The sequence below is a fragment of the Lissotriton vulgaris genome, chromosome 5, assembly GCF_964263255.1.
Source record: "Lissotriton vulgaris chromosome 5, aLisVul1.2, whole genome shotgun sequence".
Classification (NCBI taxonomy): Eukaryota; Metazoa; Chordata; class Amphibia; order Caudata; family Salamandridae; genus Lissotriton; species Lissotriton vulgaris.
Window position 1 is genome coordinate 272023923 of NC_141693.1, and position 16548 is coordinate 272040470.

The window sequence follows — 16548 nt, forward strand, 5'->3', positions numbered from 1 at the left end:
TACGTTCCCCACAACAGCAGAGGAATTGATGCAAACTAAATTTGATTTTTATCAGGTCGTACAATTTCCACATGTCATTGGTTGAATTGATAATACGCATGTACCCATATGTCCCCCCCTCAGTGAATGAGCATATCTACTGGAACAGGAAATCATACCATTAACTGAACATTCAAGTAATCTGCAATTCAAAAACGAGAATCAGACATAGTGGCAAATTACCCTGGCAGTGCACATGATTCCTACATCTTCCGGCATAGTGGCATACACAGACATCTGCCAGCGGGTGAATCTGGAGAAGGATATTTGCAGGGTAAACAGATGTAATACTGTCTTGCACACCTGTCCGCCATGGTGACACATAGCAGTAACTAATATATATCTATTTTTCACATCTGTAGGTGATAGTGCATACGCTGTGGTGTCTTTCCTCCTCACTCCCTATCTGAATCCTACGACACAAAGGGAGTAGCGATACAATCATGCACACATTGCGACACACAATGTCATTGAGAGGACATTTGGTGTCCTCAAATCCAGGTTTTGCATCCTCCACAAAACCGGTGGGGCTTTACAGTATAGGCCTGAGACATGCTGTACAATTTTGCTACATGTGCTATGTTACACAATGTTGCCACTAATAGGGGCATTCCATTGGAAGACTCTGATAGCGAACCAGAACTAGACATCCAGCCAAGACAACCTGCCAAGCAGCATGTGGTCCAAATGCAGCAGAGAGGAGACAGAGACGGAGAAGGGCAGAAATCAGTCAACATTACTTCTAAGGTGAGTAATCACGACACAACACAGTATTTAGTAAAGGTTTATTTTGTTAGGTGGGCAGTTGTGTTGATGCACACATACCATTGTCAGACAAGTGCAGTGTGGGTGCAGACAATCAAATGTCATTGTCTTGGCACTGCAACATCAGTGTAGATAGGATACATATTTCTGGTTACGTCACCAGATTGGTTCATGCCCAAATGTCTACTTCCTCCTGCCATGCACTCCTGTGGCCCTGTCAGTAGGCTCTGCTACCCCTGTCATTGACCCCTCTGTGCTGGGTTGACTTCTGGTACCGTGGCTCCTGCCATGTGACACAGGTACCAGAAGGTTGCTCAGGCTGGAGCCCTCCTCTCTGTCCCCCCCTACACGCATGAGGCTTCCGCTAGCTGCTGCAGTCTGAAGTACTTCCACAGCAGTGGTGACCTGGATGAGGCCCCTGGCCACATCCCCGCAGCAGTGGGTCATCCTGACCTGCATGCTGACTGCACGCCTTGAAAGCTGAGCTGTAGTATGACTCAGACTATTTATGGCACTGGTGTAACTTTGCATGCGTCCCACTGAAGTCTAATGCCTCCTGCCATTTGAGACATGCTCAGCCTGGATGACCATGCACATACCTTCAACGGCAGTCGCAACACGGTCTAGTTTCTCACTGTTCGCCATGTGCCCTTCAACTACTGCAGTAGTTCGCTCCCTCAGGCAGTCATGAACACCACCCATGTGTATTGACATTATTCACAGTTGGCCCTGCATGATACGGATATTCTTCCCTTGCAGACGCAGGACCCTCAGCATCCTGGACTCTAGAACCCTTGCGGTGGGTTCGCCATCGTCCTCAGCAGGCGTGAGGATTGCCCTTGGCCTTCGCCTGCGGAACTGCATAGAACGGCGCTGTATTGTTGGCTCTGGTGGTGGTGATGGTGGTGTATGTGCAGGCTGCTATGTGTGCGAGCTCCTGTTTGGCTATCCTCATCACTCTCCAAATCAGGGAGTGGTTGTACTCTTCTCCAGCGGTGAGTGGGAGCAGGTATGGGTGAGGATGCTGGCATTTCTTGTCCCTCATCATGCTGTTCCATGTGTCCCTCAGACTCATGGTCGTCAGCCACGTCACTGTCCTGTGCTGCATCTGTGACTGGAACAGTGCAAGTTCAGTTAGTATTTGTTTGCACTTGTTTGTAACATTGCGCCTGTGCAGTTATATTAAATCTACTTCTGTCATGTATAAAGTCTACTGTTGTCACTTCCTTGCTGTACTGTGCTGCACCAGAGCTGTGTTAGTCCCTACATGCCTTGCCCTTACGTTTGTCTGCATACAACTCCCACAATCCATTAGGGTGTTGCAAGTAAAAGGTGGACTGGACTCAGGTGTGCTACACTGCCCAGGGTATGCATTTGGGTCAGTTTGTGATTACATTTGACATACAAAAATGTTTAGCTGTGCTTTTACCTTGGGAGGTGCCCGTATGTCGATCTGTGTCACACCAACAACTGCCTCTGGCTGCAAAGTGGATTCCACTATGCCATCTAGTGGGCGGTTTGGATGCTCGCCTCACCTCCTGTTTTTTTGGCTGCGGATAGCCTGTCTGCCACCCTCTCTTTTGCTCGGCTGTGCAGGTCGTTTCATCTCTTCTGCAGGTTAGGTATGTCACAATGTGTCACCCCCACAGCATTTACTTGGCTTGTATCCCAAGGCAAATCTTCCTCTTCGCTGACTCTGCAACATGCAGAAATTGTTTCCCAAACAGCTGGTCATGTCTCTGGAGAACTTCCGCAGTTAGGATTTCAAGTTCCTGGTCACCAAACTTGATCTTTCTCTTTATGCCTTCTCCTTTCCTTTGTGCTATTTCAGTGGCTATGGTGTGTTTTTCTCACAGCTCCTGTTCAAACACAGTTCCTCCAGGCTGTGCTCGACCAGTCTTCCTCTTCCTCCTGCTCTCCCTATGTACAGGTGTGTGGAATCAGTGAAACACTTCCTGGTTGTGATGTCATCACAATGCAGCAATATGGGTAATTCGCAATTTCTGATTCTGTATTTGAAATTCGCAATTACAGATTCGGTAAACAGGGAATCGGTAATGATATTCGAAATTTTTACTAAATCGCAAATTTTTACCGATTTCATTGCTGCATTCGGTTTTGCGATTCAGTTATAGTGATTCCTTATTTTTCGCTATTATGGAATTGCAAACACATTTTTTGATGCATGGGGCCAAAGCAACTGGACTTGTCCCAATTCCTAGACTATTCAGGACGTTTGTGATCAAGCACTCCATGCTACACCCAGTGCTAAAATCTTTTGTAACAGGTGGAGGGGAGAATGTGAATCAACAAAGTTCGATAGCTGAATAAAAATACCCCGTTTTAAGAGTTTAGAAGACAGCTAAGGTAATTTAGGGGCTGATCAATAATTTTCCAGCCAATAAGAGTCCAGTGTCACTTTCTTTAATTAATTAATCACTCTAGTGTCCTTCAAAACCTTTGACACCAAACCTGTTCTCAAAGAAGTAATACCCAGATAGCATACATCCTTACAAGATGGATAATAACAGTGTCTTTTGCCATTCAGTGACCAACACATCTGTCCCGTGCCTTCAAGGCCCAATCTTTGTGATTAATGACTCACATTCATTATCTTTTCATTTGAAAAACTTATACCACATGGGCCACCGGCCCCAAAATTTGTTATCCGGGGGAGTATCCGAGGTCAGCAGAGGGCAAATAAAGCAGTGCTTTAATTGCAAATCGATAGGCTGAATATTAATTTTTGCTATCCTTTCTATGAAAGAGGTGGCAAAATGATTGCTTTTATCTTCTTGAACGACATGAAATAAAGCATTTGTAAATTTTTTTGATAAGGCCATAAATATTATGTCTGTTGTGCACTGCAGAACAGGCATCACCTGGGCCATCAAAATGTAAATTTCCACTAGATGCCACTGCCTTGCCAAAGCCTTGTTGGAGACTTGGGAGGTGGTCAGTAGCAGATGTAAAATGCCATTCCATTTTAGCAATATTATATAGCCTTACTTCCAGCAGTTCTAAATCTTCATTGATGTCCGAATGACTTTCACACTTCTTAGCCATTGTTTAGTAATAATTGCAACACCATTTGCTTGCTTATTTTCTCTGCATTCCATAACAATAGTGTAGTCAGGAGTTAGGATGACCATGATTCAGTAAGGCATGTAAGGACTACATCTAGGCCATCAATAGTATGCCTGTTGTTCACAACAGAGCTGGTATTTATCAGTGCACCCTTACACTTGGTGTTTGACTTGCTATTTATTAGTAATCCTCACACTGTGGAAAGCAGCATACGTGAGACTGGGTGATTTAAGTAGTATGCCACAATCCCTAAATATTCAATTTGAGTAAGCACATATTTTAGCTGGACCGCAGTTTAAGTCTGCTAATTCACATGGTACTTTTGATGTTCGCATAATCCATGGAGCCTCTATATCTAATTAAATAATGGACATAAAGCCTGGCCGCAGGCGGTCACAGACGGTTGTAGACAGGCTCCTTGCCTTTTGGAAAACCACTGGCATTCCTGTAGTGCAGATGCGCCTTTGGTGCTCTTAAACAGCTGCCTCTGCCTTTAAATAATCAAGGAGTGACTAGCGTAGTAACAAAGGTGGCGCCCTTATATGGGCAACACAAAATAGCATAGTCATAATGACAGGATCTTCTTAGTCCACCTCTCTTAATTTCTGCCAGAGGAAGCAGATTACTATATATAGCAGCAAACACACTACACATGTTAAAATATTTTCATCCCTGAGAAATCAATTAAAATCTTGTTCCCCTATTTTCGATCAGTAAGAGGGAATTGACAATTCAAATTAGACTAAGCAATTCAAAGTCAATTAATAATTCATAAATAACCTAGCAACAAAATCACAAAGTCATAACTAGCAGCAAGAAAAACAGTAGCAGTAATACTTCTAGGGGCATATGTATGAAGCCATTTTCCAGGTCGCAAACGGGCCAATTCTCAGAAGCGGCCCGTTTGAGAATGGGAAAAAGCCTTTTGGGATGTATCATCCCAAAAGGCCCTCACACAATAGGGAATCGCAAAATTCGCAATTCCCTATTCTGCGAATACACTTAAGGAATCGCAAATTGAGATTCCTTAAATGCAATTAAGGAAGCACCCAAGTTGTGCGATTTTGCCTTTAGAAATTGCAAATTACCATCAACTTCAAGTTGGTGGTAATTTGAGATTTCTTTGAAAAATGAATTTTTTTGCATTTTTCAAAGTGCCATGTGGCGCACATACATGCCCTTTGGGCATGTATATGCGCCACATGTGTACACATACTTATTTCAGGGGTGCAACAGGGTGTCCTTTTGACACTCTTGCACCCTTGAAATTGCGGGCACAATTTGCGAGTGCCTATTGGGTACTCTCAATTTGTGCACACAATTCCCATTCTTTCCTGAATGAATGGCAAGGGATTCCTTAATTGCGACTAGTAATTTGCGAGTCGCAATTAAGGAATGCGTAGGAATCGCAATTATTATTGAGATTCCTACATACATAGCAGTTTGCGAGTCCTTAATAGCGATTCGCAAAAAAAAGGCTATTAAGGATTCGCAAATCTGGTTGTTGATACATATGCCCCAAAGTCTCTCAAAAAGCTTGCTGCCTTAAAGGCACAATATGGTTTTACTTGAATTTCTAAAGGTCACTTCTATCTGCTCATTTGTCTTTCATTATTTTAAAAAGGTATTGTAAGGCTCCCAAAATGTTACTGTTTAGTTTGTATGTATGCTAATTTATTGGGAATAATTTGTTTTAAAGAAGTAGTAACAAAATAATATGCCTATGTCATGGGAAGCAGAAGTTGTCTCTAAACATACAATGAGATTAACAAGATTTCTCTTATGAAAAGTGTTCTGCTATCCAGCACTGAGGCAGGAATATTCAGTGGCCATTAATATATGCAAAGATCCCTTTAAGAAGAAATATTGGACAATTCTTTATGTTTTATAAAAGTCATCCATTACTATGCCTTTGAATTTATTTTTTTTGCTAATCAATTTTATTATTATTTTGAAGAATAAACAAACAAGATGACAGCACACCTCCTACACGGTAAAGCCAATTCCACCCCAAAAGACAATAAAAAACCCACAGCTATGGTAGGAGTATTCAGGCAAGCCACCCAAGCTGGATAGCAGTACACCGATATATGGGAGAGCCAGTGCAGGTAGTTTAAAATAGTAAGTTCAACCATTTGCTCCAAACCCTGTGGAACTTCGCTGGACAGCCACGTGCCTCAAAGAGGGGCTCCTCCTGGGCCGCGCACCAGTCCACCCCCGGCGCCACTTTCGCAGGGTATGGGGGTTGGCCTGAGCCCAGGCCGCCGTAATATCTCGCTTGGCCACAGCGACCGCCGTACCCAGAACGTGCTTGTCCGCCCTGGAGAAGTCTGAGCCATCGAACACACCCAGAAGAAGACGTAAGGGATCATGTGGAACTTGCCAACTCAAAGTCTGTGTGAGCGCGGATTCCACCCCGGACCAGCATGGAGCAAGGCCTGGGCTTAGCCAGCCCATATGTTAAAATTCGGCCCGAGGCCGGCTGCATCTTCTGCAGTCCAGTGAGGGGGGCAGCCCTGCCCTATATGGGCGCGCGGGAGTGAAATAGGCCGTGCGAAGATAACAGAGTTGGATGAGGCGGAGTTTGGAGGAGGTCGTAAGGGTTTTAGGAGCCATAAGGACATCGCGCCAATCAGTCCTCTAGGGGGCCCAGCCATCCCTCCCAGCAGGCCTGGAGCGAGTCTACAGAGGTTGGTTCATTGTTCACCAGGGAGCAGTATATCCTTGACACCCCTCCTCTACCCAGACTGCCCATCATGACTTGCGCCTCCAACGGGCTAAAGTCGGGTAGTTATGTGCCTGCTGGGATATGTAGAGTGAGGGCTTGGCGGAGCTGCAAATACTTGTAGAATTGGGAGGTGTGAAGGGTGTGGCACAGCTGTAGATCGGGGAAGGTCCTGATGCAAGGCCCACCTTCAAGGAGAGAAATCCCAACGTGGTCCCACTGCTGAAGCCCTTGAAGATCGACGCCTCTCACAACCACGTTCCCTGCCAGAGAGGTGTGTGTTGAGTGAGTCGTTTGTCCCAGTGCGTATGTCGCAGGGCGGAGCGCAAGGCCACCAGGATTGCTCTGGTGACTGGTGGCATCATCTGTGGTATGGGAGCCCCGAGGCTTGAATATGCGGGAAGTCCACGTCTCTTTCTGTCTGATAGGCCAGGTCAGACCACCCCCCTAGTGAAACAGTCATGGATGAGGAGGAGTCTGGTAGCCAGGTAATAGAGATGGAGAGTCGTCATACCAATGCCTCCATCAAAGTTCGGGATCCTGCAGCGGGCCAGGGCGATACCTGGCCTCCCACACCCCCACAGAAACCTCGCGATCCAGCCCCCGAGAAGTGAAATGTGGTATTCTGAATGATGTATAGGAAGTGGGGGAGGATCGTTATTTTAAAAAGAGCCCCTCTATCAAGGGGGTTAGGTGGTAGGGGTCTGCACTCAGTCCGACCTTATTCAACATTTATGTCCAACCACTGGCTGAGGTGGCCAAGAGATGGGGGTTGTCGTTAGTATCGTATGCTGACGACACCCAGCTAGTGGTGACATTAAGTGAGGAGGATTGACTGAGTGCACAGAGCTTTAAACAGGGTCTCACTGACATTACAAGCTGGATGACATCAAACTACTTACAGCTTAATGCTAGCAAGACTGAGGTCTTACTGGTGGGCAAAGAGACGGCAGCCTGGGGTGACAAATGGTGGCCCGAGGCACTTGGCAATTTGCCTGAGCCTAAATACCAGGTGAAAAACCTTGGAGTCTGGATGGACTCTGCCCTTAACTTTACCCACCAGACTAAAAAGGTTGCGGCAACGTGCTTTGGGATCCTTCGGAACCTCAAGCCGATCCTAAAGTTTTTCGACCCCCCAGACGCGCCAGCTTGTGGTGCAGTCAGCCATTCTCTCACGGCTGGACTACGCAAACTCCCTACTTTTAGGGGTGAACCAGGCTGAAAAATCAAGAGTGCAACGAGTCCAGAATGCAGCGGCAAGAGCCTTGACAGGTCTCCCTCGATTTAAATCAGTGACAAGCACGCACACTAAACTCCACTGGCTCCCGGTAGAGAAGAGGATTAATTTCAAGACCCTTTGTCCCGCATTCAAGGTCTTGAAAACTGCCTCTAGACCTATGCTGAGCCCACTTTTAACAACATACACACCCCGACGTGTCCTCGGATCGGAAGGCCAAAACTTGGCAGTTGTCCCTCGTTTCGAATTGGCCCGGATGGGCGGCCGCTCCTTCCGGTACCTTGCAGCTAATCTCTGGAATTCTTTACCTTCCCAAATTCGAAGTCTCAATGACCTGCTGTCATTTAGAAAGGCCATAAAAACCCAACTCTTCTGCTAAACCATCTATGTGTGTGAATTCTAGGTTTCCATCTGCTGTGGCTCACTTTCCTTTCTTTCTGTAAAGCGCCGGGACGCCCCTTTGCTGGGGCAGCCGTGCGCTATAAAAGACCATATAACATAACATAACATAGGGGAATCGTTTAAGGTCGCTTTTGTGACCAGAGGGGTAATATTAAGTGCCCATCCCAGCTCTGGGAGCAGAGCCACCCAAATCCTGAGGTACTTCAACGATTGTCTTCTGATGGGGATACTCGACTGCCAGTCAAAGCAAGCCCTTGAAAGATGAAGGGGGATCAGGGTAGACTTAGTCGCAGGCCCGAGGCGTTCTCGAAGGCCCGGAGCACCTCCAGGCATTGGGGACTGGAGGATTCTGGGTCTGCCAAGAAGAGCAGGACATTGTCCACGTAGAGGGCGATTTTGTCCACATGGTGGGAATCCCAGGACCAGCCTTGGATTTAGGAGTCCCTTCGTATGAGGCAGGCCAGGGGCTCCATCGCCAGCTCGAATAGGAGGGGTTAGAGAGGGCACCCCTGGCATGTGCCACTCCGGATTGGAAACTCCTCTAAGATGGCAACCTTGATAAGGAGAAGTTGCAATGTCCCTAAAGTCAAGGATGCCCGTGAGAGAAACCCCTCCGGTTTTGAGTACCCACTACACAAGTTCAATTACTGGACGCAACCACCAAGTATCACAACAAATACTATTACTATCAATGGTTAAATTTAGACAACAGCATGCAATAGTAACATTCATTCAAGTGACAATATCAAAGAATTATTTTTTTTGATTTTTATATGACAGGAAAAGACACTGCGATAAAATTAAAAGGTAAACATGAGTTTATTACACATTCCTAAATAAATTAAAAGAATTTTTTTTCATACAATTGTAAAGTGCATCATGTTATACAAAAAGGTTATACAATATTACGTAAAACATTAAAAATGTTCATGAGAACACAAGTCGATGTGGCGTTTCGGTTAAAAAACCTTCCTCAGGACAGTTTCTCAAAATGTTATTTGGAGTGTCTACCTCAGCTATTCAATCCTTGACTTTAGGGACATTGCAGCTTCTTCTTGTCATTCCCCTGGTCCCAGACCGGACTTCAGGGGGCCTCCTATTCCTTTTGAACATTGATAAGGACCCTGGCATTGGGATTGGAAGACAGAACGCGGACAAGGCGTCAGAAGTGGGGACCGAAACCCATCGTCACAAGGACGTCCTCCAAGTACCTTCAGTCCACTGTGTAAAATGCCTTCTCAAAATCTATAAGAAAAAGGGCAAAATACGGTGTTAGGCAGTGGCTGTGGGTCAAAGCGAGGTGGAGGCGCCGTATGCAGTGTCTGGTACCACGTGCTGGCATGAAGCCGCACTGGTCCGGGTGGACCAGTTTGTGCAAGAAGGGATGGAGACGCTGGGCCAGGGCTGTGGCGAAGATCTTAATTTCGTTGTTGATTAAAGAAATCGGACGGTAGTCCGCACAGAAGGTAGATGGTGGTCGGGTATGAAAACAAGTTACTTACCTGTAACTTTGGTTCCCCAGTATTGGTAATTTTCATAGATTCCCATGCTTTTGTATCATTCCCCATCTTCGGAATGGGAGCCTCGGTAAAAATAATAACATAGCAGTAGGTACAAAAGAGAAAGAAATAGGCCTAGGCCTCATTCCCTTTTGTAGCATATCCGCCTTTTTTTGTAAAAGAGACCAAACTTAGGCATCAGCCAATCAGAAGAGCCTCACCCCATAGAACCCTCCTAAAGGAACCTCAGAGCCTCTGATTTTTGTAGCCGTTGTGTAACAGCCACCATATCTGCTGAAGGCTGAGCTTTCCCCGGGAGGTGGGTGGGCGCATGGGAATCTATGAAAGTTACCAATACTTGGGAAACAAAGTTACAGGTAAGTAACTTGTTTTCTTGCCCCAGTATTGGAACTTTCATAGATTCCCATGCTTTTGTATCAGAGTAGCAAGCAGTTAGCAATAAAAAACACATTTTGTGTCATAACATACCTTGCAATAGCCAGCATGACAAAGATACAAAATGTGCAAAATAACGGAAGGTGGAATAGACAGGAAAGCTCACCAATTAGTGGAAGAGGTTCCTCAGGACTGCTTGGCCCACTGCTGTATCTTCTTGTTGTAAGGATTCCAAGAAGTAATGCTTAGTAAAGGTGTGGACGCTGCTCAAGGTAGCAGCTCTACAAATGTCCTTAATCTGCACCCCGCGAAGAGAGCTGTTGAAGAAGCCACTGATCTTGTGGAATGTGCTCGAACCCTGCCAGTCAGTGGTTTACCTGCTGCAATGTAGAATGGCACTGGTAATCCATCTTGCAATTCCCTGCTTTGACAGAGGGAGACCCTTGCTTGGACCACCAAAAGCAACAAACAATTGGGAGGAGTTCCGAAATCCTTTGGTGCGATCCAAATAGAATTTTAAACATCGTTGTACATTCAGAGAATGTAGCGAACTCTCCGGTGGTGTAGCCGGGTGAGGAAAGAAAGCCTTAAGAATAACCGGCTCGTTCAAGTGGAAGTCCGAGGGTACTTTGGGTATGAACTTTAGGTTAGTTCTCAAGATAACTGTGTTCCTTTTGAATTGCAGAAAAAGCTCTTGGATTGTGAAAGCCTGCAAATCCCCAATATGCCTTGCCGATGTGAGGGCAAGAAGGAGAGCCAATTTCCATGAAAGGAACTTCATGTCTGATCCATTAATTGGTTCAAATGGGCTTTTCATGAGTTGAGTGAGGACTAGATTCAGGTGCCAAGTAGGAGGCGGAGGCCTCACTGGTGGATAGACCCGGAACAAGCCTTTTAGAAATTGCTTAACAATCCTGGAAGACCACAACGAAGGTCCAGACTCCAACCATCTGTACCTTGAAATTGCCACCAAATGAACTTTTATAGATGAATGGGCCAGCCCCGACTTAGCCAAGGACAAGAGATAAGGCAGAAGCTGATGAGGTTTTGAAGAAAAGGGGTCAATCTTCTCTCTCGTGCACCAAATGCAAAATCTCTTCCATTTGAGGCGGTAAGTCTTGTTTGTGGAAGGAGCTCTCGCCTGGGAGAGGACTTCTTTAAACTCGTTGGAGGTGGGGAGATCCATTTGAGGCGGTAAGTCTTGTTTGTGGAAGGAGCTCTCGCCTGGGAGAGGACTTCTTTAAACTCGTTGGAGGTGGGGAGATTAATAAATTCTCGCTGCTCAGGAGCCATGCTGTCAGGTGTAATGACTGCGGATCTGGATGCCAAATCTGTCCTTCGGACAATGTGAGAAGGTCTGGAATAGTCCTCAAGGGGAGCGGAGGAGCCAGTGACAACAGATGGAGCTCTGTGTACCAGAACTGTCTCGGCCAAGCAGGGGCTATCAAGATCATCCTGCATGGCTCCACTTTGATCTTCCTGATCAGTCTCGGGATCAGTGGGATGGGGGGAAAGGCGTAGACAAATGTCCATGACCAGGCTATCGAAAGCGCATTACCCAATGATCCTCGGTGGTGAAGCCTGCTTGCATAAGACCAGCATTTCTTGTTGGTAGGCGTGGCAAAGAGATCTATTGCAGGTCTGCCCCACTGGTGGAAGACCTCTTCTAGAACTCGCTAGTTTAGCTCCCACTCGTGCCTGACTGAGGATAACCTGCTCAGTCTGTCGGCATTCTCGTTTAGAATTCCTGGCAAGTGTTCTGCCTGCAGCAACATTCAGTGAAGGATCACCCATTCCTAGATCTCTTGAGCTTCCTGCGACAACGGGAGACACCTGGTTCCTCCTTCCTTGTTCACGTAATGCATGGCCGTGGTGTTGTCCGTTCTGATGAGCACTTGTGAACCTCTTAGGTGAGGGAGAAAGGCTTGTAGAGCCAGTTTTATTGCTCCTAGCTCCAAGAGATTGATGTGGAGCCAACGATCGTGAGGCGGCCAATGGCCGCTGACATGCAGGTCTTGCATCACCGCTCCCCAGCCATCCAACGACGCATCCGTTGACACTACTTGAGGAGACGGATCGCTTACGAAGGATAGACCTTGGGACAGGTTTCTCTTGTCTGACCACCACAGGGCCGCTCTTTTCATTGTCGGAGTGACGGTCACCTTGTCGGCGAATGATCCGTGAATCTGTGTCCATTGGATGTCCAGTTGCTCCTGAAGAGGACGCATTCGTAGTCTGCAGTGAGGAATCAGAGGTATGCATGACGAAATTACCCCCAGCAGAGATTTGTAGCGGCGTACTGAAAGACACCTTCTTTGTAAGTCCAGAGTCATGGACTGCAGGTTTCCCCGCCTTTCTAGGGTTGGAAAAGCTTTTGAGAGTTTTGAGTTCAGGATGGCTCCCAGGAAACATGCCTCCCTGGATGGGACCAGAGATGATTTGTCTTTGTTTAAAGTAAGTCCTAGATTTTGAAACAGGTTTGTACATGCCTGAACCATGTCTCGCGCAGCTCTCCTGGACGGGGCCTTCAGCAACTAGTCATCCAGGTAAGGAAAGACTTGAAAAGGATTCCTTCGCAGAAAAGCCGCTACTGGCGCCAGCACCTTTGTGAAGATCCTCGGGCCAAGCGAAGACCAAAGGGTAAAACCTTGAATTGAAAATGGCTCTTGGCTACTGTAAATTGTAGGAACCTTCTGTGCGCTAGGTGAATTGGTACATGAAAGTACGCATCCTCGAGATCGAGGGTGGCCATGAAATCCCCCGGATTGATCAGCCGCAGGATGTCTTGAAGAGAGACCATCCGGAAAGACAGGGAGATAGGTGTTGAGCTCCCTGAGATCTAAAATGTGGCGCCATTTCTCTAGTGTCATCCTTACCAGGAAGAACCTGGAATAGAATCCTTGTCCTCTTTGGTCAGAGGGAACCAGCTCTATTGCCCCCTTCAGGAGCATTTGATGAGCTTCGAGCCGCAGAAGACGCAGGTGTTTTGATGGAATGGCTGCAGGGGGCTTGAATGGTGGGATTTAAGTGAATTCTAAGGTATGGCCCTTTCGAAGGATGTTGAGCACCCAATGGTCCGATGTTATCTTTGACCAATTCTGAAGGTATTGGGATACCCTGCCTCCAACCGATGACTTCTTGGAGGAGGGTCCAGTAGGAAGAGCCAGGAGCCCGCTATTGTCGTTTGGGCGTATCACGTCACTGACAAGCCTGCTTTCCTCTGTTAGGCCTGGAGTAATTGGAGGATTGGCCCTGCCTTTGCTGATAAGGCTGGCGGTATTGTTGCGAACCTGAGCCGTAGGATGAGTATCTCTGTTGTTGGTAAGTTCCTCTGTAGTTTGTACTTTTGCCTCTGAACCCTCTAAAAGGAGCCTTGCGGTACTGAGGCGTACCCAAAGATCTGGCGGTCTCAGTGTCCTTTTTGATGTCTTGGAGAGTGTCGTCAATCAATTTCCCGAATAGTGCTTCTCCATCAAAAGGAAGATCGAGGACCTTATTTTGGATATCGAGTCGAAACCCGGTCGCCTTCAACCACCACTGGCAACGACGGACCGCAGCCCCCGACAGAGAACGAAACGCCGTTGTGGAAATGTCCAAGGCACAGTCCATGATCTCCATTGATGTAGCGTCCCCTTCCTGTAAGAACTTCTTTGCTTCTACTTTTGATTCTGGAGGAAGCTGATCCAGGAACGGTGCGACATCACACCATAGTTGGCGGTCATATCTGCCCAATATAGCTAGGGCATTAGCTGCCCGCACCAGAAGACTCGCCATTGAAGAGAATCTCTTCCCGGCATTGTCCAATCTACTTCCTTCCTTGTCCGGAGAAGTTGTTAAAGGAGCAGAGGGGTTGCGGGATTTTCTCTGCGCTGCTTGAGAAATAACCGAGTCCGGTTTTGGGTGGCCCGTCAAGGCAGCTGGACCATCGTCAGGCGCTTTGTACTTTTTATCTAGACACGGTAGTACAGGGACCACCGTCGCTGGATTTTTCATTGCCTTAAGGCCTTCATCCCACAGATGCTGCACTATTGGTATGGACCTTCTCGACTTCCTATAAGGTTCCTTGAAATCATACAAGAAACATTCAGAGGCCACCGCAGGCATTGCCAACTTGAATCTGCCAGTCGCTCTTTCCATCAGCTGATGGAATCCTCCTATATCCGCTGGAGGGGAATCCACCGGATCCAAACACGGAGACGGAGGGTCCGGAATGGTGTACTCATCCCATTCAGAAGCTTGATCAGATCCATCGTCCGAATTATGATCCTCATCAGAGGAATAATCATGGGTGTCTGCTGGTCTGGAAGGCTCTTGTGGACTCGGTACCTGTGGCTGAGGGGACACCTGAGCTGGTATCTCAGGAACAGCCGTTGAGGTAGGCGCCGGGACAGGAACGGCTTGCGCAACTGGAGCCGGAGCAGGCTTTGCAGCTTTAGATTTGTAATCCTGCAGCATCCTGTGCAGGTCCTGCAGGAAAGAAGATGGGACCGAAACCATGTCTTGACCTGAATATTGTTGTGGTTGGTCAGAATGATCATGATGATGATAATCACCTTCTTGGTCATACCCTCCTTCTGAATCCGTCTCCTGGCACTTGACCAGAAGTTGAGAAGGACTGTCAGCGTAGTCATAGGAGTCCTGATCCTCCTCTTCTGACTCATCCTCATCAAACAGCAGTGCTGGTGGCAAGGTGGTTACCCTCCTCGGAGATGTCATGTCCGGTGTAATTCTGGTCATTGAAATAGTGATTCTCTTCTCCAATGCCAAAATCGTTGACGGTCTCATCGATGATGGAACTGAAAATGCAGCCGTCATCGGCTTCGTCGACGGAATATGCATCGTCGACACAGAAATACTCGACGACATGATAGGAGTAGTCACTGCCGTTGACGACGAGACTGTCGACATCCCCATCGTTGTCAATGTTGCCGTCGTCGAGGCCCTCGTCAACAAACTCTTAGTTGTCACCATCATCGTCGTTGACGCTGCTGTCGTCGTCAGCATCTTCGTCGACGACGACTCCCTCGTCGACGCTGTTGTAGCTGTCGTCGACGATTCCATCCTCGTCGACGATCCTGTCTTCGTTGATTGTCCCGTCGACGAGCCTGTCGATGGAACCAGTTTCAGCGTAGGCTTCTTTTTCTACGTCGACTGAGCCTCCGTTGACGACGCCTTCATCAACGATGCCTTGGAACTTCTGTCAGATTTTCCAGAAGATGGGGAAGAGGGTTTCTTGAAGGCTGGATCAGTCTTCAAACCCTTCGAAGGCGTAGATGGTCCTACCCTCTCCTTTTCACCATGGTGAGGAGATTCGCCTGGACCCTGGCTCTCAGACCCTCTGGGAGTCTTTTTTGAGGCCTTAGAAGGATGCTCCACAGAAGGAGAAGGGGAACCCCTACCTCTTTTGACTGACCTTCTTGTTGAAGACACAGATGCAGTGTCCTCACTGTCGCTGGAGACAGTAACCTTCCTGGACTTCAACCTCTGGAGCCATGTCAGAAGCCTACCCTATCGGTCCCGGAGGGTCTTGGTTGAAAAGGTGCGGCACATCTTACAGTCCGCAGCCTTGTGATCAGGATAGAGGCAATATATGCAGTCTTTATGCTTATCCTCAATTAATAGTCTTTTCTTGCCACAGGTGGAACATGGCTTGAAAATGGCATTCTTTTTCTCCTTGTCAGACATCCTGGAAGGATAAGCTAACAATCTGAAGAAAACCTGAAGAAAAAACCTGAAGAAAACTTCTGTAGAGTAGATGTTGAGCAGAGCTCAAAGGAGACTCCCTAGCACAACGTGCAGTAGAAAATCTAAGGCTCTGAGGTTCCTTCAGGAGGGTTCTATGGGGTGAGGCTCTTCTGATTGGCTGATGCCTAAGTTTGGTCTCTTTTACAAAAAGAGGCGGATATGCTACAAAAGGGAATGAGGCCTAGGCCTGTTCCTTTATCTTTTGTACCTACTGCTATGTTATTTTTGTTAACAAGACTCCCATTCCGACGACTGGGAATGATACAAAAGCATGGGATTCTATGATAGGTCCAATACTGGGGCAATCAGGATTGGCCCCCCCCCCGAGCAGTACTGAAGACTGCCCGGAGACACCGACGGAGAGAGCGGTGCTCCTTTTACCTGCGCTGCAGCCAGGTGGGGTGAAGCCTCTCAACCTACACACAAGGTATACGGTTGAGTACGCCTGGATGTCCAGGTGATATCTTTTTATTATTCATCTTATTCTTATTTACAAAGCAGTAGTGTACCTTTTAGGTCCTGAAGAATGCATTAGAAAATCTGTTCTTGTGAATGCAGAAACATGTCGACCACCATTATGTGCGGTTATTATTTAAAACCTGCACCCACACCTGCCTTTTAATCTTAGGGATTGGGGGATATTAATACATTTC

The 16548-nt window shown here is 47.1% G+C and overlaps 1 protein-coding gene across 2 annotated transcripts in view; it reads right to left on the reverse strand.

The window, feature by feature from the left end:
- The window catches only part of PIK3CD (phosphatidylinositol-4,5-bisphosphate 3-kinase catalytic subunit delta), a 766219-nt gene that overhangs the window by 143140 nt on the left and 606531 nt on the right, over nucleotides 1–16548 (reverse strand). The window lies entirely within an intron of this gene.